The 25,705-nt window shown below is 34.8% G+C and overlaps 1 protein-coding gene across 1 annotated transcript in view; it reads right to left on the reverse strand.

The window, feature by feature from the left end:
- Window positions 1-25,705, reverse strand: part of LOC149419453 (ketimine reductase mu-crystallin) — a 105,806-nt gene that overhangs the window by 49,591 nt on the left and 30,510 nt on the right. The gene's annotated exons all lie outside the window — the stretch shown is intronic.

Here is a 25,705-nt window from a genome sequence, read left to right on the forward strand (position 1 = left end):
TAAAAGCGTTCTCGAACAGAAATTTACTTTTAAAAATATGTATGCTTAAACGCAAACTTCGAAACATAACTTGTCGATAAATTAAACGAATTTATATCTACAGCTTATTTTGTGGAACTCTATCCATTTTATTAATTTCAGTATAATTTTTATTTATTTTGACAAGAAAACCCTTATTTTCGAAGACCAAAACCTTATTTGTATTCGACCGCTTTGAATAAAATATTTTTAATTTTACGTTGTTTGGACGTACAAAGCGAATGGAAGGAACGAGAAGTATCAGCACAGACAAAGAAAAATATGGCACGATCTGGTGATTCAAATTCTTGGGTTGGGTAGAAGGTTGGGCAGCGTATGAAGCTAATTAATAATTTATTCTAATGTATGCGGCCTTTTTCCTTCCTGTCTACCTCTACGGTAAAATAGCGCTACCGTTAGTTAAATAGTTGAATATGCGCTTCGAAGTTGCAAGACATGTTTATACATGCTTCATAATTTTTTCGGGTTTTTGCTACGAAAAGCAACAATTGTGGCAAAAGTTTAATTGTGTCACAACAATTTTCAATTTTTTTTGGATTATTAGTTAAGTGTTTTCTTATATCTTAAAATAAAGTTTTCTTTTTTCGTTATTATTACGTTCGCAAGAATAGAGAGGTGAAATTTAAACTAAAAAAATCAAAGATAATTTCTTATTTGTAAAAAGCATTTGCTCCGTGGTTTGCCTCAATTTTAATATTAAACTTTACTTTTAAAAAATGTGTGGTCTTAAACAAAAATGTATATATTTATATCGCACTTTAAAAATTATCGACTTATTAATAGTTAGCCAAGAAACAAATTATTAAAAATCACTAGCTTTTTCAATACATATATCCGAATTCCAATTTTGTTTTCGTGATTGAATGAATAAATAAAACATTAATATTAATAATTAATTAATTAATTAATTAATATTAAATTAACATACTTCCCGACATCCGATTAAGCTGAAACTCGGAAAATAGACTAGTTTTCGATGACAATGCATTATATAATCCTTTGGTGGCACTTATGACACACACAAGCGTTTTAATGAAATTGGATAACATGATATTTAAAGATGTATAACGAAATTTATATACGAAATAAATGGTTTTGGCTCCAGTCCTTGGAAAATAAGTTTCGATCGATTCTAAACTTTTTTTTAAGTTTTAAAAGACATTTTAAAAGTTCACAATAGTTTAAGAACCAGTCCCTGGGTTCAATCCTTAGTTAAACCAAAAATCTTTGAAATTAGGTACAAGCCGGTCCAAGAGATGGCGCAACTAGATCGAAATTGAAAATAGATCAATTATAGTAAAAAAAAAAAAAATTTTTACCGGTTGATTTTTACCTGATTCCGACCATAAGTCCGTAACTTCGTCAAGGCAGTACAATAATATACTAAAATTTACTACAAAATGTGTTATATACATTGACTAAATATACATCAATGGTTATATTAATTAAATTAATTAATTAAATTAATTAATTATTATTGAATTAGAAAAAATTAATTAATACTATTAATTAATTTATATTAATATTAAAAATTAATTAATTAATTAATCAATTAATTTAAAAATTAATTAACTAATTGATTAATTAATTAATTAACATTACTGAATTAGAATATGAAATATTGTAAAATAATGTATCAACAATAAAAAAAAATATATATAGTATGCTTTTAGAGTGAGTTAGAAAAAAATAGACTGATCTCCCGTGGAGGTTGTGGGGGTAGGTGGAGGATAAGGAATAGAGCACTCTGTGTCAAGAGGGTAAAAAATTATCGGGCTTTTATTTAGATCTATTGGGTTGTTAATGACTTTTCCATCAATGTTCCTTGAGGCGATGCCATACGTAGTCATGCAAAATCATGTGTTTTTGGTTTGAAAATTTGGTCATCTAGAAATGTTTCAGATCCTTTATTAAATACTGCGAGTAGAATACATCTTGACCTTTGAAATAGTCGAGTATTTTTTAGATAAATCTTTTTATAAGCCCATAAAAAAATAATGTATAAGGCCTATGAAAACTGCTTTAAAGTTCAAAATCTCCTACTTACGAACCCATTTTCGGTTATAATTTTATTGTATAGTGTGTCAAATTAAGTTATTTATAAAATGATCAAAAAAAAAATATATTTATGCCTAAACATCTACAAAATAAAATAAAAAGCACTTTTTGGCCGTGTTTTTTTCTTGCATCAATCAAAACAGGCGGATGGTGTTAAGCGGGAATTTAAACCTTATCGCCATCTATGTAAGGGTTGTTATTGATAGCGGCTCAATTTAAAATATTACATGACGTAGTGCATCGCCTTAACTCTAATGCTACTAGGTTGTCTACACGGAGAAAAATTATCCTGTTAAAAAAAGTGATAGAATGCTAACTTCCTGATAAAATATTCGAGTGAGGGAGATGCCTGATAATGATTGTATTTTTCCTTCGTGGAAAGCAGAAATACCTATATAGTTTATCTCTCTATTATTTAGTATGCAGGAAAGAGCTGCAGCATTATTGTAATAAAGAACGTAAGTTTTATGCTATCTTGTGCCGTTACCGCAGGAATTTTAAAAGCGCCCATTAAAATTTTTTAGTTTCGTTTTCATGGTTCAATGGTTTCCAAATAAATATAAAGTCTATTGTGACGCTATCTAGAATTTATTTTGAAATAGGGTAAATATCTGAAAAATTACTGGACAGTATAATTTCTATTATTTTAAAGGGAGGTTGGTATGATTTATTTTTCATTTAAGACGTTTAAATTTGGAATATTACAAAATATTAGATATAATGATGGAATACGACAATATAAGTACCTATGTCAATATGTTTACAACCATATTGTATTATATAACTATTTGTGTTATTATTTATCTACAAGTAGCGTATTTATATCACTCCCCATAAGAGCTATTTCACCGAACTGTCAATACATATACAGAAGTTTTCGATATATTCAAAACCACATCAAAGCAAAAATAATCAATTGTGAAATAAACTGAAATGTATTATGTTTGTTACATTATATAAGTATTTATTGTACCTACTGATATGTATTGTACGTAAATTGTAACATTGTTTAAAAAATGTGTAAATTATAGCGAAGAATGAGTACCTACGTATAATTCATCAAAATACTGTTCAAATGTGACTGCATGCCCATTTCCTAGTAATATATTATTCATTTTGAATATATCTGAACACGTGTTCACGCAGATGGTCTTGTCCTAGTAAATATAATGGACGAAATGCGAAAACAATTTTTACGATCATGTGTTCCGACTTCCTTATATCATAACATATTCGTGCTTTACTGATAGTTTGTTATTAAATTTGTCAATTCATTCGTTACTGCAGTCCCGTTTTCAACATAAAACGAATAATTTGACCAGATTTTGAATATTTTAACAATTTCTTTTGTCAGCAAGTTTTTTCCGTGCATAAAAACTATTATGCAAGGGATTCAAAAAGAATTACGTGTTTACTAAGTTTCCGAAGAAGGTGTTTTCATCAGTTTAACTTCCAACCATGTGTTGTTCACTCAGCCCGTCAGCACGTTAGCATAATCTAATAGTTATTATTAATGAAGTAGAATCCGACAAACTTCTGGCGTAACTTTGAAACCACGCTACTAGTTAACTAAGTCGGTAAGGCGTTACGGTTTGCTCAAATACTGAAGTTTCCTATAGTCAATAGAAATAATAGTTTTAATAGCTAATGTAACTATTTGTATTATGCCTCAAACTATAATAAGCATCGAAGCTGGCAAACGGAGATACTGATAAATAAATATTGCTTATTTATTAAGAGTTTTCAAATTATTCGCAATCCGGTTAAAAACGGGATTGTAGGCCACTAACAAATGAGTTGATAGGTATTCTGATAAACTTTTAGTAAAATACCAATGTTTTGTCACGATTTCGGAACACGTGTTCATAAAAATCCTAACGCTTTCGCATTTCGTCATTATATATTATTAAGGCGATGCACTACGTCGTGTAATATTTTAAATTTAGCCGCTATCAATAAAAACACTTACGTAGATGGTGTGATGGACTCGCCCTGGGATAATTTTTTTTATTATTGATTTATTATGGAGGGAAAGAAATTTTCAGTTGATCTCACGACATAGGGGATTACCAGATGTTGGCCTTAAAGCTGTTTTAGAAACAAGTGTTTAGATTTATTAGGGTAGAGAAAAAATAGGAACATGCACTGTATCGTCAGAGACCTCCGTGATAGTGGACGCCACTGGACTGGAAGAGTCTTGTTACATTCTTTTGAACAAAGAATTGGACATTTTACTTGAGAAGTAGCAATTTATTGGTTTTGAAACGATTTAAATTAATGTGACGGGTCCTAGGGCTGATAATTGATGTGTTCCTTTAGTGCATTTCTGTCTTTTGAATACAAAAAGCATTCAGAATTCAAAAGAACATAAATTAGAAATCGCGTATGGCGATTTGGGAGGTTGGTTTGGGGAGGGGGAGTCTGGATTTGAAAGCGCGGGGAGACGGTCGAGACAGTCAGCGTTGAAGAACGGGGGAAGAAAGTCGATAGTCGTGGTTAGAAAGAGCGGTTCAAGATAGTCAGGTTTTGAAAACGTTGGGAGACGATCAAATACAGTCAAGGGAGTCAGAGTTTCAAGGTCTGGGAGACGGTCAGGAATAATCAGGATCGGTCAGCGTTTTAAGATAGTCGAATCAGTAAAAACTAGGAAGCGCGTCAACTAGAATTAATCGTCGGGACGCGAACACGGCTAAAGTCATTTAGTGTAGAAGGAGTGATTTTTCTAACAGCATGAGTATTTTACTGCATGTGTGTGTGGTTGTTTCTTATAATTGTTTGGATTGTTGACACTAAGATGTATCGGTAAGTCTATTATAATCTAATTATTAACACTTATTTCCCTAATGTAAACCAAATAATTCAATTGTATTTTGAAGTAAGAGTATTTAACTTGAATACTATAGAATAAAATCTTCAACAGAATAATAGAGTGCGGACCCTTTTAGCAGAAGAGGCCATAAATCACCTATTGTGTTAAGACCGCCTGGGCACTGGGTTAGTTTTAACTTTGGATTATCGAACAATGCGCATTATTTTGAGTCATGAGTTGGACTATTTTATGCAATTTAAAATGATTTAATAATTCTCCAGTAATAATATTTAACGATTAGGTTATACGGAATTCATAAAATATATTTAATTAAATATAACTTATTCAAACATCACTCTTTTCATTCATTTTTGAATCGGGATAACGCAGCGGGTTGAAGCTAGCCGCCGAGAGAATTCATCTGTCTGGCATTCCTATTCTATCAAGTGAGATTTTCATTTTTCATAAGTTTGGCGGGGACGAAGTATACGAATTTTCCGTAGGCTGTCCTATCTTATCAAAGCGACAAAAGCGAAGGGAACGAAATTTGTGATTGGCTTGCCTAATAGGGGCTTTTGTGTTAGCAAAGTCGATAACCCTGGATACCGAGATAAAGTCTATTTTCAGTAGAGTAGCGGTGGTTTTTACCCTGCTCAGGTGTGGTTGAGTTATTCCCGTAAAAAGAACCGGTTTTTGTCGAAGATGTTGGCGGACCAGCCTTAGATAGTCACCCTGAATAGACCCCTGTTTCGAGTATTTTCAGCTGGTGAGAGGACGCTTTCACGGAGTTCAAATCGAAGGGAACGAAAATTGCTAATGGGCTTTCCTACTTGATTTAGCTGGTAGACGAAGGAACAAAGCGGATAAGGGCTATGCTATTCTTGTCTGACGTATAGGGAGGATTTTCTCGCTGACAGAACGAAGGGATCGTGACGAATATGGAGTTGTTTCGGCGATTTCTGACGTCCTTCCTGTCAAATTCAATAAGTACTTACCCCACTATAGGAGGAGAAGTCATCCAGAATTAGGTTGGAAATTGACTCCGACTGAAACCGTTTGAGCTGACGGAGATCGGATGATTTCAGATTCACGACCTGATGATTCCAGTATCCCTGATCCTTAGCGCCGGAAGTCGAGGATATCACTTTCTACCATTCTTTGATATTTGAAGCGAGCGGAGGGTGACAAACGATAGAGCGAGTGACCATGACTTTGAAGTGGGGTAAAATCTCCCGTCTCCGAAACACTCGTTATGTCGGATGGACGCCCCGTTCAAATTAAATATTGACATGACTATTTTGAGTGTGGACGAAAGACTTGAAGTATGTTCTGTATTGTACATATGATAAATATGTGTCATTACCTCTACTGGAACGAGAAGCTGTATAGACTGGAGCCAGGAGCTATTTGGAGTAGCGTGACTGCAGAGGCGAAGTCGAACAAACTGAAGCTGAATTCATCATTATTCTTACGAGCGTAAACCAGAGGGGTGTTCACGGGACTCCCGAACTCCTGACGTTGCTGATGAAAACCACTTCAGTATATGTTTATGTTTGAGGTTAGTAGAGTGGACTCCTAATTTTCGGCATACTGGCGGAGCTTAACTCATCATTGATTTGGGGGAGGTTGACGCGACCTAGACCTCGCGCTACCCACGTGACCCAAATGGTTCCTGACACCAGGCTATCATGCCACCGGACCGGAGCAGCCCCTTGTACCTAACGGTATAAGATGAATCTTCATCATTCATCATCAACATCAACATCAACAGTTACCACCAAGGACCCACATTCCACCTTCACCACCCTCCGGCAGGAGGCAAAACATGTCATTATTTCATCTGTCGCTGAGCGATATTCAATTCATTTCTGGAGGTGTTGGGATTGGACCATCAACTTGGCTGCTCTCGAGCTGGTCACGTTGATGGATGGGATTTGGACGGAGACCAATCGAAAGCAACACATGTTTTGTCTCTAGCTATTCCCGAAAATACCTACTCATAGAAATAACTCACAAAACTAACAATCCATAGTCAAATCATTAACTTAGAATCTTGTGCATCTTGAATTGAATTGTCTATAGTGAATTTCATGTACTTAATTTGTAATTAATTGTCTCATTATATTAGCACATTATCGACTGCAGCATCCTGAAACGTTTGGGCGAGCAAACAAGGTAGGAAAAGGTAGTTAAAATCAGGGTAGTCGGTCATTGTCTTATTTTCAAACCATACAGAATGTAACACGCCTCATCTAAAAAGAACCAAAGTTACCACAACCAATTAAAAGGATCCTTCAATGAATTAATCCCTGTCAAAACAAAAAATTGACACAACGTGACATATTAATTCGTTAAGATTGAAGGGTTGATAAACCGCGAGAAGTTGTAAACCAAACGTAACAAAAGATTAATTCGTTAACAAGAAGAAAGGGGAGATGGTGAAAACATTACAATGGCGATAAGGTTTAAATTCCCGCTAAACACCATCCGTCTGTTTTGATTTATGCAAGAAAAAAACATGGCCAAAAAGTGCCTTTTATTTTATTTTGTGGATGTTCAGTGTTCAGGCATAAATATTTAAAATTTTAAGTAGGTTCGTAAGTAGGAGATTTTAAACTTTAAAGCAGTTTTCATAGGCCTTATACATTATTTTTTTCTGGGCTTATAAAAAGACTTATATGAAGACCAAGATGTATTCTACTCGCAGTATTTAATTAAAGCATCTGAAACATTTCTAGGCGACCAAATTTTCAAACCAAAAACACATGATTTTGCATTACTACGTATGGCATCGCCTTAAGACAAAAGCAGGTGCATGAAAACGTGTTTCGATATTATTACTAAATTTATCAAGAAGTGGCCTACAGTCCCTTTTATAACCGGATTAATAATAATTTGAAGAGATTTTTAATAAATCAGCAATACTAATTTTTCTCCGTGTATGGTGCTGTACGTAGTGTACATTAGTTGTCCAGTCAGTGGCTGAGTTGACGTGGCGTCTGGATCCTATCCAGGCATCGTCCAATTCTTCGGCTGGCTAAGTCCTCCATCACGACAAATTTCCCGCTTACTGGTAGTATTAGGAGATTTTCAAATTCTGTCTGGTTATTTGTCTTTATGTTTGGTTTTCTTTCCGAAATAAAGAAAACAATATTGGACACGCAATAATTGGTATGATGCTGTAAGTATGTGAAATTGGGAAGAAAACCGACTCGGTTAAGTTAAGGCGAAGTACCCCAGCGTGTAACAATTGGAATCGGGCGAAATCACACACTGTGATACGGTTGAAAATCCAGTTTCAATTCATGTTTCATTATTTTTTTAAAATTCAGGCACAAGTTTTAAAATGTTTTTAGATCATTACCTTAAGAACTTAATTTTCCACATTGTACAATAAAACCATATCTGAAAAAATGTTCGTAAGCAAGGAGATATTTTTTGGCTTACAAAAAGATTTCAATTCATTAATATATACATGAATAAGGCTTTGTGAATGAACCCCTTGAAATAAGACACCTTAGAACAAAATAATGTGATTCCATTTTAAATAAACATTTGAACGTGGTTGGTTTGAATATAAAAAAAATATATATATCTTACATTTTATCAGATTTTTTCATTCGAAATAATTTATACTATACAAAATAAAAACATTCTTCACAACTTTTAGAAAAAATAAATAAATTGAATACGAAATGATATTTAAGGGCAAGCTTAATGCTAAATCACTAGTTTTGATTAATCTTTATAACGAATTGGTTTACATTATGGATACCGTTTTCTCTAATAAATTTATGCGTTAGATAAATTGAAGCTTTTCCCATTGTTTCCCTCGAGTAGAACACAAATAAAAAAAATAGCTACTAAAGATAAAACGTAAAGGTGAACCTTTGATGATTATCCGTTACAGTTGTTTTCCTTGATTAACTGTTTGCTTTATTATAAAAAATTTTACAAAATAAATTTTAAAATCACTTTTCCGAGCGTTCCTATATTCGTGACGATATAAACCATACCAAGAATTTACACATTTTTCGCTTGTAGCTTTCTCTTAAATTTTTAAAGTCAGTTCGCAGGTTAGCCGTAAAAATAACATTTTGCAGGATTTTCATCCTGGCTTTTGGCCCGAATTTAATATGAATCAAGAAAACCAATCCGAAAGATATTTTTTCGAACAGAAGTGAAATGATATTGAGTACACAATAAAAACAAAACTCTTGCAAAGATTTTTAGGTCTGGAATACCTTGCAACGTCATATACATCATGTCAGATCTTTGGAAAAGAGCGATGTAAAATATCTGCATACCCATTAACTTAAAGCGAAAGAGTTGTAATAAGTTAGTTAACCTGATGTGACATAACACACAATGATAAATTTCAAAGTTTTTTTTTTAAATTTGAATATCGCACAAGAATCCTGACCTTCTGTAGCCAGTGAGACCATGGTGGTATGGTGTGAAGCTGAAAGTTATCGGGAGAGGAAGGAGATGGGGAAAAGGAAGGTGGGGAAGTGCCTGGATATTCACATCTGGTCACCAAACACAGCTAAAGCCATTTCTAGCAACATTTCATTTCTGATTGGTGGTCTTACACCAGGGCGATATTGAGAGTATCTTCCACTCTGGAACTGCGGGATTCAAAGCCGCGACCTTCGGCTTGCTAGTCGTGAGACTTACCTTCAACCGTCTTACGAAGGCCGGAATACATTTCAAAGGAATACGAGTCAAAGTAATTTTATGAACCTACATCTAAAATCTCAACATCAGTGGGTTGGTTATTTCGCTAGCCGACTGGCCAAATGAATATGAATGAATAAAATTGCAAAGTGAAAAATCAATGCTTCCGGAAAGTCGAGAAACGTGAGATGTTTAATGCAGCGGGGAGCAGAAACCATAGGGATAGATGGTAGATCTACGGAGCAAACGGGTTATATCGGGTAATTTTGTTTCACAGATCCACTCGGGTAGTACTGTATTCTCTTTTTGGTTCGTTTTACCGGAGGCGGTTTCTGGTCTCCTGGTCCTTTTTTATACAAGTGGGGAGAACTTTATTTAAATTGTAAGGAAGTAAAAGTGGGGTAGGGTAATTTTATACTAGTGAGAAATCAGGATAAACTCTTGACTTGAAATAAAAACGGATATTTTTTGTTACTACAGAATTAAAAATAATTGCACGTTTCTAATCATTAATAATTCTAATTTCGATTGTGAATCTGTCTCTCTGTTACTCCGGTACAATAAACTTTACAACTATTGTCCTGACTTTAAGTGTAATTTTTATACATGAAACTGATTTGTCGAGAATTTAGGCTATCCGTAATAAGAAATACTAATTTCGATTTTGTGTCTGTCCTGCGTAACTCTGGTTCAATGAACTCTTATTATCTTTAATGTAAGTGTCATTTTCAATCTAACCTAAAATATATTATTTTAGAAAAATTTATTTTTTTAAAATTTTAAAAAATTTGGATTCAAAATCTTATTCAAATTTGGGCAGTAAAGACTCTAGTAAAATTTCGTTAAAAATGTGTAATACATGACAACAATTAATGTAAGAAAGAAATTCTGAAGCCCGTGAAGACCAAACTATAAACGACAGGAAACTTACTCGGGGCATATAACAAGGGGGATTAATACAAAGCTCAACAACTAACTGTTCATTAAGTGAACCTTTAATGAAAATATGCCCGGTAGGCGAATAACTTCCTTGTTGAATAACCTTTGAGAATAATATACTTGAAATTCTAATGAAAAGCTTATAGAGGCTGACTATTAATTAAACAAAAATAGTGACGATGATGAAGTTGGGGAAACACAAAACAAGTATAGAAAGCACAAATTAAAAGATCATATTGCGTTTTTAGATGTCTGTGATGTTTGAGGAAATTGTTTATTTTCTTATAACGAGAACGTATATAAAATGATTCACTTCAATTTCCGTTCGTAAACACAACCAAAAAGCTTTCGCAAAATTCTAGGATATCAACTGAATCCATCTTAGGGACGAACGAAAATACAAAAACGTCTATAAAACTGTCAAGCATGATGTGACTAAAAGCGAATATTTTCAAAATTGATTTCCGCTCGCTTAGGAAATAAACTGTATATACCTACGGACTAGTACTTCCGTGAAGAGTAGATCTCGCGTCCGAAAGCATGTTTTTAAATCAAAACCAAAACGTCCTCTAAAATTATTACCTTAGTAAAAAAACATACGTATTTTATGATTTTTTTTTATAAAATTTTACAATAATTTACGTTATGACTTACCGGCACAAACGGATTTTTTTTCTTTTTTCGTGGGAACTATTCTTCAAAGAATGCCAGCGAACATCTTGAAAAACATCTCCCTGCCCTCAGTCAACTAGGATAACTCCTCAACACCATGAAAAAAATATATCCAATAACAAATTTTCTAATATGATTCCGCACAAGAACTGGTACTCTGAGATTCTTCAGAACTGGTCACAAAACAAGGCTTTAGTTATTTCAAGCTATGACTCAACTTTTAATAGTGTTCTCACCACTCGCCAGGGCAATACTGGGAACTATTTTAATTGAAACGAAGAGAAAGAATAAAATGTTCATAATGTATAAAAATTCTGCTTTAAACTATGAAACTACTGAAGATTTGTTTAAAAAACAAACCCACAGAAAAAAAACTATTTTATAATATTTACCTCGCAACAAATTTTGTAAATTTTTATATTTGGGGTACGGAAATTTGTAGTTCAAGCTGGCAACTTGTGAATCTTACAGTTACAGAGTTAGATTACACTTACACGTCGATTTTTTTTTTAAAAATATATTTATTTTTTTTACCTGTTATGTACAAAATTAGAATTATCTACGTCAAAATAAAAATAAAAAATCAGTTGCTAGAGGGTTAATATCAGCTGTTTAAAGTATTTTTAAATGCGTCGAAACATAAATCCGGCTCCTAAAAAATGGTAAAAGTTTAAAAAAAAAACTAAATTTTCAAATCAAATAATATGATATTTTGAGTTTTCCATGTGAAGTAGATTTACCACCTATGTCATTCAGTCCTCCATTAATGGAGTTACCTGCATTTACTCTTCTTTCAATATCTCTGTCAGCCTTCCCATCTCTCGTAAACATGCTTCCTAAATACACAAATTCATCCACCTGCTCCAAGTATTCCTCATTCACAGCTATATTGCACACTGTTTTCGTACTTTCTCTTTCAAACACCATTACTTTAGACTTACTTACATTCATCATTAACTCATTCTTCACGCATACTTCGTTAATCCTAGACACGAGAGACTGCAGATCATCCATACTATTAGCAATCAGCACCGCATCATCAGCATACAACAGGCAACATACTTTCAGATTCCTCAAATTCGCGCCCAATCCCACCTCTTTCAACTCTCGCATACAATTATCCATGTATAGATTGAATAACCACGGTGACATTACGCAGCCTTGTTTAACACCTTTTGTGATATCAAACCACCCCGTAAAACCACCGTTCACCCTAACACATGCAACGCTTCCCTCATATAGAGACGCAATTGCTTGAGTCAGATTTGCATTCACTCCATACTTGGACAACACCTTCCATAGCTTTTTCCGGTCGACTCGGTCGTATGCTTTTTGTAGATCTACAAAGGCACAGAAAAGTTTCTGGTTTTTTGCCAGAAACTTCTCGGTGAGCATACGCAAAGAGAATATCTGGTCCATGCACCCCCTTCCACTCATAAAGGCACCTTGCACATCCCATATTTTATCCTTTGTTTCCTTTCTTACCCTTTCAATCAAAATTCTACCATACAGCTTGCCAACTGAACTTAGCAGGCTAATAGCCCTATGATTCCCACATTCCATACGTGACCCTTTACCTTTGTATAATGGCATGATCACTGCCCTTCTCCAATCTAAAGGCGTGTAACCTTCCTTTAAACATTGGTTAAAAAGATTGCACAACCATGTGAGAATTATACGGCTACCTCCTTTAAAATATTCAGCAGCAATATTATCGAAACCGACAGCCTTACCATTCTTCATACACTTAATTGATCTTTCTATCTCATCTATGCTTATTTCGGTAACATTCAGTCCATCATCATTCATATCTGATTCACCGCTAGAATCACTGTCACTCACTTCGCTTTCAAAGACTTCCTCGAAATACTTCATCCATCTCTCTTTTATTTTTTCCTCATTCGTCAACATTTTTCCATCTTTCGATTTTATCACTTTCATGCTTCCGGTTTCTGGGCCACACCGGGACCTTTTGACTTCCTTCCAAAACAACTTAATGTTTTCTTGGAAATGGTTTGTCATTTTCATTCCTTCTTCCTCTTCCAGGCGTTTCTTTCGTTCTTTCACTCCAACTCTTACTTTTTTCTTCCATTCTTTATATACTTCTTTCGCTCGATCCTTCTCTTCGCTGGAAGCACTGCCAGCCGCAATCAGACATAACCATGCTTTCTTCTTCTCTGAGACCAGTGCTTTAATCTCATCATCCCACCATGCATCACCTTTCTTCCTACCTTGCGTACTTATTCCACAAACCTCTCTAGCAGATTCACAAAGACTCACTTTTATGTGGTTCCATGTTTCGTCTATGCTTAGACTTTTTTTTTTTTTTTTTACAGTGAATACCTCACAAGAGTCCCAACTGCTCCCGTCTGGAGCCAGTGAGACTATGGCATCCCCAATTGGGGGATTTTGTGAGGCTGAAGGTAAGTGGGGAAGGGAAAGAGGAAGGTGGAGAAGTACCTGGCTATTCAGATCTAGTCACTAAACACGGCTAAAGCCATTTGGAGCAACGTTTCAATTCTGAATGGTGGTCTTACACCAGGGCGATACTGGTAGTATCTTCCACTCTGGAACGTGCCGCAAATATACTATATATTATTTTAATTAATTAATTGTGAAATAACACAAATTAATCAAATAAAATTTAAATGCGCACGCCGGGTTCGAACCCGCTACCTTCGGAATGGCAGTCCAATGCGTTACCACTGGACTATGACGGCCGTCATAGTCCAGTGGTAACGCATTGACTGTCCATTTTCTTCTCATTCAATCTCATCTCTGCACACTTCACATACTTACTTCTCTCATTATCGTTTTGTAGTTTTTCTATTTTGACTCTCGTTGGAGTTAGTACCGTTTTCACTTTAGAGCGCCAACCGCAAAAGAGGTTTACTCTCGACACCACCAAAAAGTGGTCAGTTTCAACCTCTGCCCCTCTGAAAACTCTCGTGTCCTCGGTAACAGCTCTCAACCTAGAGTCAATTACTACAAAATCGATAATTGACCTCTCATTTCCTCTTTCCCACGTATATTGGTGGATACCTTTATGACCGAAAAAAGTATTGGACACAAACAGGTTCCACTCTAAACATACTTCAAGTATTCTGTTCCCGTTGTCATTCGTTCTTTTATCCCCAAACATACCTAAGGCCGATTCAAATCCATCACGTCTAATTCCTACCCACCCATTCAAATCGCCTGCCATTATTATCCTTTCATTAATATTTTTCAGTCTCATCACATCATTCACACCAGTCCAAAAATCATCTTTCTCTTCGTCACTCTCAGAATTGACAGGGGCATAACAAACAACAAGAAACACCCTTGTCAAACCGATTTTGAACCTGATCCAAATTATTCTCGGACTTACACATTCATACTGCAACATACATTCAATCATTCTGGGAGACAGTATTGCTGCAACAACCTGACACGCCCTCTCCGTATCTGGTCTCCTAGACCAAATGACGAGCCTATCATTATGCTGCATTGTACCGCTCCCTTTTTTCATACTCTCTGTTACACAAAGTATGTCCAAACATTTGCTAACCATTGTGTCAGACAATTCATTCATCTTTCTTTCCATACCTCCTCTAATATTCCACGTACCAATTCGACGTTGTTCGAGTTCCTTCCTCCTCTTTGCGCAACCGAAGGGTTGGCGATGTGATGGATAGCGAGCCTCATCGACACCTGTGTCGGCCATTCCCTTCTACGAACTGCTTATCTAGTCTAACATACTGATACTTAGGTATAAATCACTAACATACAAATTAATATAATATTTAACTTAATCCCAACGCCATCAAACTGTTCCAGATGTCCAAATGAAAAAACTTAATTCTAAAAACAAAAAGTATCGTATCACTATAACAATAAACTATTCACTGCATAATTGTTTGTAATAGTTCATATTGGCAGAAGACAAAAGACGCGGCTCCATTTCGATTTCGTCCTTCCTAGGGCGTAGGGGCACGGGGGCACTGCAGCGGGGGTGCAGAAATTCCCAGATGATTGTCTTGTACGGGTCATCTTGTAAGGGCGATGGTCGTGGGCGATTCAGTGACCGAACCACGGACAGGTCATATGGCCGACAGACGTCTATAACGGCGCCGGTGCGGGGGTTGAAATATCGGTATGCGACGGCCGATGAGGTCTCCACATCTGGTAAAAATTACTAAATGCCAAACTCGGGCTCACTGACACTGCATTTTTTTGCGGCACCGGGGGTCGACGTATCGGTATGGGGTGGCGAGAGACACGGGTAAGTGCGACCGCCGATGAGATGTCCACATCTGGTAAAAATTCCGGACTCGGGCTCACTAACACTACATTTAAACTATCCGTTGGGATAAACAATATTGCTAATTATTCTTAAAACTTGTCATTCTTCCACACCTGTCACCGTAAAATTATTATAACTGCACTTACGTAACTGACAGACAATTAGGCACATTTACGTGTACTTTGAGTTATACAAGAGGTTAAATATGAGGTAAGCCAAAATAGTTTCTTATGCTGTTGGTTAATATGATATAATACAAAATTGTAATTGTAATTGGTTAAAAGAAAGAAAAAAAAAGAATATACTATACACGATGATTGCATGTCACGGGATAAAGCATAATTAATTACTAAAAGTATATATATATTTTTTTTTAAATAATGATTATATGTGGTATTTGATCGTATAATATATAATACAAGCTCCAAAGGGATTTACGAGTACATACATTGAGTGGGATTGGTTTGTGTCACCGCTAACGCACGTAACGCATTGTTGACGTTATCCGTAAATAAATATAGTTTTTGCTAATATAATATCTTTTATCGTAGTAAACTATAGTGTAAAGTGATTAAACAACATTGCCCTTCGGCACTAACTAACTAGCTCTGTGAACATTCCCCTCAATCTAAAAATATCGCGAATGTGAAATACGCTTGTCATCGTGATAGCTTAAAACTTAAACAAAACAACAACAAAAAAACTAATCTCGTGCTGCATACAACACAATTCTTTGCGAATCTCACCATTCAGCTAGTTAAAATCACAGTGCAAAATATAGTGAACTATAGTGAAAAAAAAATAATAGTGAAAAAAAAAAACATAACAACATATTATTAAACGTCACCAACCTATAAATATAAGAGTAATATCCACCATCGTTCGAAAAGGGCGAATAGCTCCGTGGTCTAAAGCACCATAACCCAAGGCGACGCCCATGGTTCGATCCTCACACCGGCGAAATTATAATAGAACTTTTTATTTTTATTTTTTATAAATCTAATTTTTACTATTATTTTTTGATAATAACAAGCTATTTTCATAAAAATAAATTTATTTTAATAATAATAATACCTGCCAATAAATAAATAAAAATTAAATTTAACACCTATCAGCACAAAAATAAATATGGAGAACTTAACCTGCAGCAAGTGTCCAGAACCTATAATTACAAAGGAATCGATGTTTTGGTGCTCTTCCTGTGAAGAGAGTCTTCACATTGCCTGCGGCGGCATAACTGAGGGTCAGTACCGGAAGCTCTCCCAAGAAAAACGAGCCAACACCAAATGCAGTGGATGCAAGACGGAACCTCGTCGAACGGCGCGATCAACTTCCACATCGAGTAAAGAGATCGCACCGCCTCCTGCCGACGTCAGCAAACCAGGACTAAGTCCAGGGGAAACTCTTTTAATGGAGGAGCTCCGACAAATCAAGATGGAACTCCAAGACTTCAAGGGCATCCAAACAAAAGTGGCAGTATTATATGATGAATTCAAAGAATTCAAGAATTCATTGACCTTTTTCAACTCAAAAATGGAGGGATTTGAGGATGAATTGAAAAAGACAATCCTCAAAATGAAAACAATAGATTCAGTCCAAAAGAAAAACATGGAACTTGAAGCAAAAGTTACAATGCTCGAGTTTAAACTAGACGATCAAGAACGCCAACAAAAAAATTTCGCTGCCGAAATAAGAGGAATACCTGAGGCTGAAGGTGAAAAGTTACAAAACATTATTTTCAACATAAATCAAGAAATACGCACAACCACCACTAAAAATGACATCGAAACAACCTTTAGAGCTCCTGGTAGGCAAGCTCCAACAAAAACCCGGCCAATAATTGTGCGGTTCAAAGACATTCACTTAAGAGATGAATTCTTAAATTGTGTAAAAAAATACAATTTGAACGCTACCACGAACGAAGACAAACTCAACACGAGCTCCTTAGGCCTCTCCGGACCGCGCACTCCAGTTTATATATCGGAACACCTAACGTCGACAAATAAACGCTTACTCTACCTGGCGAAGAAGACGGCTACGGAAAAAAAGCTAGCTTACGTATGGGTTAAAGCGGGAAGGGTCTACGTACGCCAAACATCAGAATCGCGAGCTATACACATTACATCTGAAAATATTCTTCTCACACTATGACTCACCAATACAAGCATACACATAATATTTTACTCAAACACCACACACACATCTGTACATTTACAAATCTTATCATTGTGGATATACTTGCATTATATGGCTACTCCATCTAAAATTGCGACAGAGATAATAGAACGCAATATTCATCCTCTAAAATGGCCTCAACACTGAATATTGATTTTGAAATATCATGTAATGTAGAACACGCTTTCACCAATACTACAGATTTTAAAGCAATCGTCGCCGAAAATAACTCCCTAAACATAATTTCTCCAAAAATTAGAAGCATTCAAAAAAACTTTGACAATTTTGCAGTATTTTTACAAGACCTTAACACTCATTTCGATATTATCATTTTAAGCGAATGTTGGATAGACGAAACTTTCACTGACATTAACATATTAGGATATACGACTTTCCACACAACTACTAAACTGAACCAAAATGATGGGATCGTTATCTTTATCAAGGACTCGCTGAACTCTTCTCTATCGGAAATAAAATTAACAGAAGCAAATTTCGTCAAAATATCTCTAGGATCAGATTTATCTATTTTGGCTATTTATAGGCCCCCATGCTACAAAAATATATCACCTTTCCTAAACTCTTTACAACAACTCATGGAAAACAATAAAAATACTCAACAACTCATCTTAGCAGGAGACATAAATATAAACCTTCTTAACTGTAAACCCAAAACTAACGAATATCTAAGTCTACTAGCTCACTATGGCCTTCAGTCAACTATAAATTCTTCGACAAGAACATCACTAGAGTCAAAATGCTGTATTGATCATATTTTTGTTAAAACAAAAAATAAAACCATCTCATCCACTATTCATTCCACCGTTACCGACCCTTTCACCACCACACTTGGTATGCGATTGAAAAATGAAATAAAACGTAAAATATATACAAATATGTCACTGCATATCATAGATTTCAAAGCACTTAGCTCTGATATAAGTCACGAATCTTGGATTACAACTCTAAAAGAAACGGATCCAAATAAAGCGCTAAATGAATTTCTATTAACCCTGAATACGTTTACCACTAAACACACTATAATAAAAACACGTAAAAACACTACTCACAAAACACTTCAAATTAAACCATGGATTACAGCAGGGCTAGTAAAAAGTATACACAAACGGAATATAATGCATGCAAGAGTAAACAAAAACCCAATGGACAGTAAACTAAAACACAATTATTTATTATACAGAAACCTATGTAATAGACTAGTAAAGCAGGCGAAACATGAGTTCTACAGGAAAGAAATAGATAATGCCGGAGGAGACACAAAAAAGATATGGAGAGTTATCAAAGATGCCGCTTATTCAAAACCTAAGAACAGTACTTCTATTAATAAATTGTTAGTCGATGGGGAAATCTGTTTAACACAAAACGAACCCAAAAAAATTGCAAAATCACATTAATTATCATTTTTCCAACGTTGGCTTAGATTTAGCGGAAAAAATACTTACAAAGAACCACACGACAGAAGAGATACTTGTCAAAGAAAGTTCCTCCTTGCGACCAAATCATTCCTTTAACATTTATAAAATAAATAAAAAAGAAATTAACGAACTCATTCTTTCTCTCAAAACTCATTGTGCACCTGGCCCGGACAACATATCTAACCAAATCCTGATTAATTTACGAGAATATATCGGTATACCTCTCCTACATATATTTAATCAAAGTTTCTTCCAATGTGTTGTACCTGACAAACTTAAAATTGCCAGTATTACCCCGATCCATAAATCTGGAGACAAAACGTTAATCTCTAACTACAGACCTATTTCACTACTTAACTCTCTATCAAAACTCCTAGAAAAAGCAATGAAAAAAGACTGCTTTCCTACCTCGATAAACACAACTTACTATCAAGTCATCAATTCGGTTTTCGGGCAAAAATGGGCACAGAACAGGCAATTTCTGAATTAACCAACTTCATTGTAAAACATGTAGATAAGGGATCTAAAGTAATTGGAGTTTTTCTAGATCTGGCTAAAGCCTTTGACACCATCTCTCATGATATGCTATACGAAAAACTTAAAAATATTGGCGTCAATGGAAAACCGCTCAAATGGTTCATCAGTTATACAAAAAATAGGAAACAAATAGTTGAACTTAATAAATGCTTGAGTGACACAGCAGAAATAAAGTACGGAGTGCCTCAGGGTAGTGTCTTAGGCCCTATTCTTTTCTTATCTATATTAATGGTCTCACTGATATTAAAATTCCAACACTCTGCTATAATGTGATCAGCTACGCAGATGATACTGTACTTCTTTTTAAAGAGCAATCTTGGGAAAAAGGCATTTAAGAGCGCCGAATTTGGTATGAGGGAGATAAAAAAATGGCTCGACAAAAATCTTCTTACCCTAAACACCTCGAAAACCAGATTTCTAACATTCAGTAAAACAAATATTGGGCAACCAAAAACCGTCCCGCTTTTACACCTGTATCCATGTACTACATCACAAACCAAAAACTGCGACTGCGAAAAAATTGAACATTCGGATAATATTAAGTATCTTGGTTTAACAGTGGATTGCAAACTAAAATGGGAACTTCACATAATTTCACTTGCAATGAGAATCCGGAAACAAATATACATTTTTAAAACGATTAGAAACATTATGTCACTTAATTATGTAACTACTAAAAAATGTCTACTTTTCCCTTTGTTAAAGCATTTTAATTTATGGTATATCGGCATGGGGTGGTGCCGCAGACACATACATCAAGCTACTTAATACAGCTCATAAAGCACTTATTAGAACTATGTTCAAAAAACCATATCTTTATCCCACTGAAAATCTTTTAATTAAAAATAAAATACTTGATATCAGGAAGCTATTCATAAAAAAAATTATCCATACAAATTGCATAAAATCGTCACCTTCACACATATCTCACTCCCAGAACACTAGAGCTAAATCTAACAATCATTTACAAGTGCCAATAATTAAATCCACTCTTGCTAAAAAACATGAATCTTACCTCGCACCTTCCATATTCAATATTTTCTTAAAAGAAACACAACATACAACTCAAATCAACAGAAAATGTACATATAAATACTTTAATACGTGGCTAATGAACAAAAAAAGAAATTGCATTAACAAGTTTCTCGCAAACCTTCATGCTAATTTTTATATGACATATTAAAATGTTCAATTACTGTTACATATGAATGTAATAATTTATATTTAGATTATTTTATCTAGGTAATCTTTTATTTTTTAATTACGTTTCTTTTTCCTGTATTTTGTATTTTTATTTATTTACTTTGTATTTTGATTCACTTTTATTATTATTGATATATGTAATAGTAGATACTGCTACCCGGCTCAGAACAGAAATTGTCTAGTGAGTCGGGTAGCGCACATAATTTGTAAACAAATATTGATGTCAATAAACGCCCGGGTTACCGGCAATAAAAAAAAATAAAAAAATACAACATATAATAAACATAAATAAACTGTTTTTATAAACCCAATAATAATATTATTGTAAATTTAAAAAAATTAAAAAATATAATAAACAAGTAAAAGTAGACTTTTAGGTTTAATTAATATTGATTGAAAATATCTGATAATATAGCCTTCTTGTACCTACATTCTATTAGTTGAACAGATCCGCCACTAAACTGTTTTTATAAACCCAATAATAATATTATTGTATATATAAAAAAAATAAAAAAATATAATAAACAAGTAAAAGTAGACTTTTAGGTTTAATTAATATTGATTGAAAATATCTGATAATATAGCCTTCTTGTACCTACATTCTATTAGTTGAACAGATCCGCCACATCTGCGTACCTATTACTAACTTCCTGGTCCTGTTATTTACTGTTATATCCCATCCCTATTCACTATCATTTGTCTTCAACCTCACAACAAATTTTGGATAATATAATCAAACTGCCAATTTAAAAATACTTTAAATAATAATAAATATAAATTTAAATAAACCGAAAGCCAATACCATGCTCAATTTTGACGGCCTCCGTAGTCAAGGGGTAAGGCTCTCGAATATCAATTTTTAGGTTCAGGTTCACGGATTTATTTAAAATAATGTAATTGCAGTATCGCCCTGGTGTAAGACCATTATTCAGAATTAAAACGTCGCTTGAAATGTTTTTGGCCATATTTAGTGACCTAATCTGAATTGCCAGGTATTCCCCCACATTCATCTTCCCCATCTCCTTCTTCTCCCCACTAATTTTAGCCTCATAATATACCCCAATTGGGAATGCCATAGTCTCACTGGCGCCAGACTGTTGGGAACAGTGAATAAATAACTGAATTGATCAAAAGGTACTTCCCCTTTTGAAGGTATTTGGAAATCAAACAAAATGATTTGTTTATTACAAAACTGTAAAATATTAGCAAATCTACCTTACATTTTATAAAAAAACCACAAAGTCAATATCCCATTTTTCTCTATGTGAGATCTAATCGAATGTAAATATACACAGTACCACAACTAAATTTATGTTACGTAATTTCCAATATTCTCAGATTGCGAGAGTTACATTCAGAGTTCCCGACATTCCGAATGTTACGTTAGATGATCCGTAGATTTAGGACGGGTTGTTTCATAGAATTTGAACAATTCATCAAATTTCATAGTTGTTTTTTTTTAGTTTTGTGAATGTTCTACTGAAGTTCTGTTAATAAATCACTATTGGCCAGTTGTTTCACAAAACTGAAATAATAATAGAACCTTTACAGAAGTTGAAAATCAACTTTGAAATTTGATGAATTCTTCAAATTCTGTGCAAAAACCCGTGCTTAGAGTGTTATATCAAAAGCAAGGGCGTTTACTCAATTCGGTCCCAGGTCGTTTGAACAGCCAAGTAGAACCCTCTCTGGTTACCAGTTAAGTTACATAATATTATATTGTAGTGTAAATATTATACAGAGTGTCGTAAATAAATATTTAATTCTTCTTTCTTTATAATTGAATATTTTTACTAGCTGCAACCTATTTAACATAATGGCTTAGACTTAAAAAAAGGGAAATAACGAACAAATGGATAGGGCAAGGAGATGCCATCAAATTGCCCTCGCGCTCTTCGGACCTTTTTTTATCAAATGAGCTTTTGTAATCTTTGGAGATGCTGTGCTGATCCATGTTTTAGGAGGGGAGAAACACCGAGGCCGGCAAATCGTTCCACAGCCGAGCTGTCGAACTCAAGTACGAGTCGTAGAAGCGACACGTTCTCGTGTGACAAATGTCAACCGTGTAAATATATTGGGCGTGTATTTGGCGTGTTTCCTGACTATGCACCAGTGCCGGAGGGATCAATGACGCTAGTTCCTCGGAGCATCTTCTATTGTAATACCGGTAGAACAGGGACATTATACCTACCTGACGCCGTACTCTAAGGATTGCAATACGTTTGTTAAGAGAGCGGAAGCTAGGATAGGCAAGTCAAGGATTTTTTCAGGTATTTTGGAGCGCCAGACCAGAGGTGGCTGTCAAATTCAACAGTCCCTTGCGATTTGTACAGCATGAGCAGTTGTATACTATATAAATATCTGCGCGCCGATAGAGAATGTGAGGAAAGTGAATCAAATCAGCCTCCTTACTTATATGAGAACCTCCAAAAAATGTATTTTTATTTATTTTTTAAATTAAATTAAACATTTTAAGATGTTTTAGTAAATAACTATGCTTTCTCAATCTAAGCAAAGCTATACGCTTCCTAGATCTAAGCAAAGCGTTTGATCGTGTTTGTCACAATAAACTATGGGAAAAACTCAGGAAAAGAGCAGTTTCGGAAGATATAAAAGCGATTCTTTCAATTTGGCACACGCAGCAAGAAAATGTGGTGAAATGGTCTGGCGAGTTTTCCAACACATTTTATTTGAAAAGGCGTAAGGCAAGGAGGAAGCATGTCTCCAGCACTGTTAAATATATATACTGATGAACTAATTCAAAGACTTAATAACAGTAAGATAGGTTGCCATGTTCAAGGCATGAACATGGCAACATGTTGCGCACTGATGAAACTACTCCAAATATGTGAATATTTTGCAAAAAATCATAACCTTGTATATAATACGTTCAAATCAATAGTTATGGTTTTCAAATACAAAAACGAAAACATGATCACACCTTCAGTATGGCTAGATGGACGGAAAATGGATGTTAGTCGTAGCGTCAAATACCTGGGACATATTATCACAGACGACCTGAAAGACATCGAGGATATGGAAAGGCAAAGAAGAGCGATATCCGTTAGAGCAGGTATGCTGTCAAGGCGTTTTCACTTTTGCAGTACAAACGTGAAAAAGATACTTTTCAACGCATTTTGCACTTCGCTGTACACGTCAGAACTGTGGGTGAATTACACTTTACACTGCATCACAATGACATAAGCTAAAAGTCGCTTACAATAATGCTTATCGCCAACTATTCCGCCTACCAAGATACTGCAGCGCCACGGAAATGTTCCTGGAGGGACGAGTACACTCTTTCAGAGCGCTTCTCCGCCATCACATGGAAAGCTTATGGCGCAGACTACGCCAATCAAGTAACAAAATCATTTCCGCCATGGTTGCCTGGATGGAATCCCCTCTGATGGCCCTCTGGAGACGGGAGATGTGCAAATATCCCCCATAAACGACTGTTCACACTCATTTTTGTGTTTATATTTTATCTTTTTTCACTTAAATTCCGCTTTTTTGTGCCTGTCGGAATCACCTATGTTATCACCTACCTTATTATTATTTTTATTATTTATTATGTATATTATTTCAAATATGCATTGCACTACCCCTGCATACATTCTGAAATAAATTCTTATTATTATTATTAAATAAGAATAAATTTAAAAATAAAATAAAAAAGGTTTTTTTTAAATCCCATACAAGTAAGGAGCTGCTCTGAATTAGTGTCCCGGCCTTGTGGTCTAGGAGGTTTTGGTTAAAACCAGGAAAACAAAATTCCCAGTGAAATGATTCAACACGTTTGCAATGCTATTGCTTCTCGTTATCAGCAATATTTGGATAAAAAATTGCGCCAAGTAAAAAAAAATTGTCTTAATTTCTACATTCAAACTGTAATACATCTGTTATCTGTAATATATACTGTTATTATAAGCACACAAAGTGTGTCTACATTTTGGGACACCCTGTATACACTGACGGATCATAACCTAACTTTTTGTGAACTCTAAAAATATTCCTAACTAGATAGAATTCACCTATAAATCACTCGTAGTGTTTCTTGCGTTACCAGACTACAACATGTTTTGATGATGACCGAATTTCAAATTTCTACCAACATAAAACATATTTCTCTTGAACAATTTTTAAATTCCTAAAAAGAACATAAATTCCCTTGGTAGAAAAAAATATTGTACGAAAATTAATAAAAAACATATTTTTTTCTCTTATTTAACATGTATTAGGTACGAAAAAAAAAACATTGTATCTTTAAATGCAAATTTTTTCGAGTGTTTTTTGCTTCATTTTAAATAAGTAAACGTTTGGTATATTAGCGTGACCCCTCTAACATTCATATCTCCCTTGTAAGTACATATCTCCCTTTCTAACCATCTTATTTTTCTTTTTCAACGTTTACTACGCAGTCTTAAGTTCAATAATACCATAGGATTTGAAATTGGAAGAGGTCGAATGACGTCAGAGACGTTTTGATTGGATGATTTTTCAAAATCATTTTATGAATAACCACATACAATAAAATTCATGTAGTCTATTTTTTGCTGGAATATGAACAGATCACATACCATTATTGCCTGAGAACTTGAGATATTGATGTTTGCTGCTAATAATTTTCTGGCGGAAATGGGTACCGCCGCCCCGGAAACCACTTATTGAATAATCAACACCTGCTGTCATAGGTGAAGTGCGCGTGTTTATGGATTGTGATTTGTCTAGATAGCCCATACCCTTGCACCGTAGTGGGAAGGATTCATAGTCCGTCACTGCTGGATACACTAACTCCCAGATTCCTAAAAACCTCTTACACCATTATTTTATTTATTTATTTATTTATTAATTTATTTATTTATTTATTTATTTATT

This window comes from Hesperophylax consimilis, chromosome 12, assembly GCF_061612785.1.
Source record: "Hesperophylax consimilis isolate HC1 chromosome 12, BYU_Hcon_1.0, whole genome shotgun sequence".
In the NCBI taxonomy this organism is placed as follows: domain Eukaryota; kingdom Metazoa; phylum Arthropoda; class Insecta; order Trichoptera; family Limnephilidae; genus Hesperophylax; species Hesperophylax consimilis.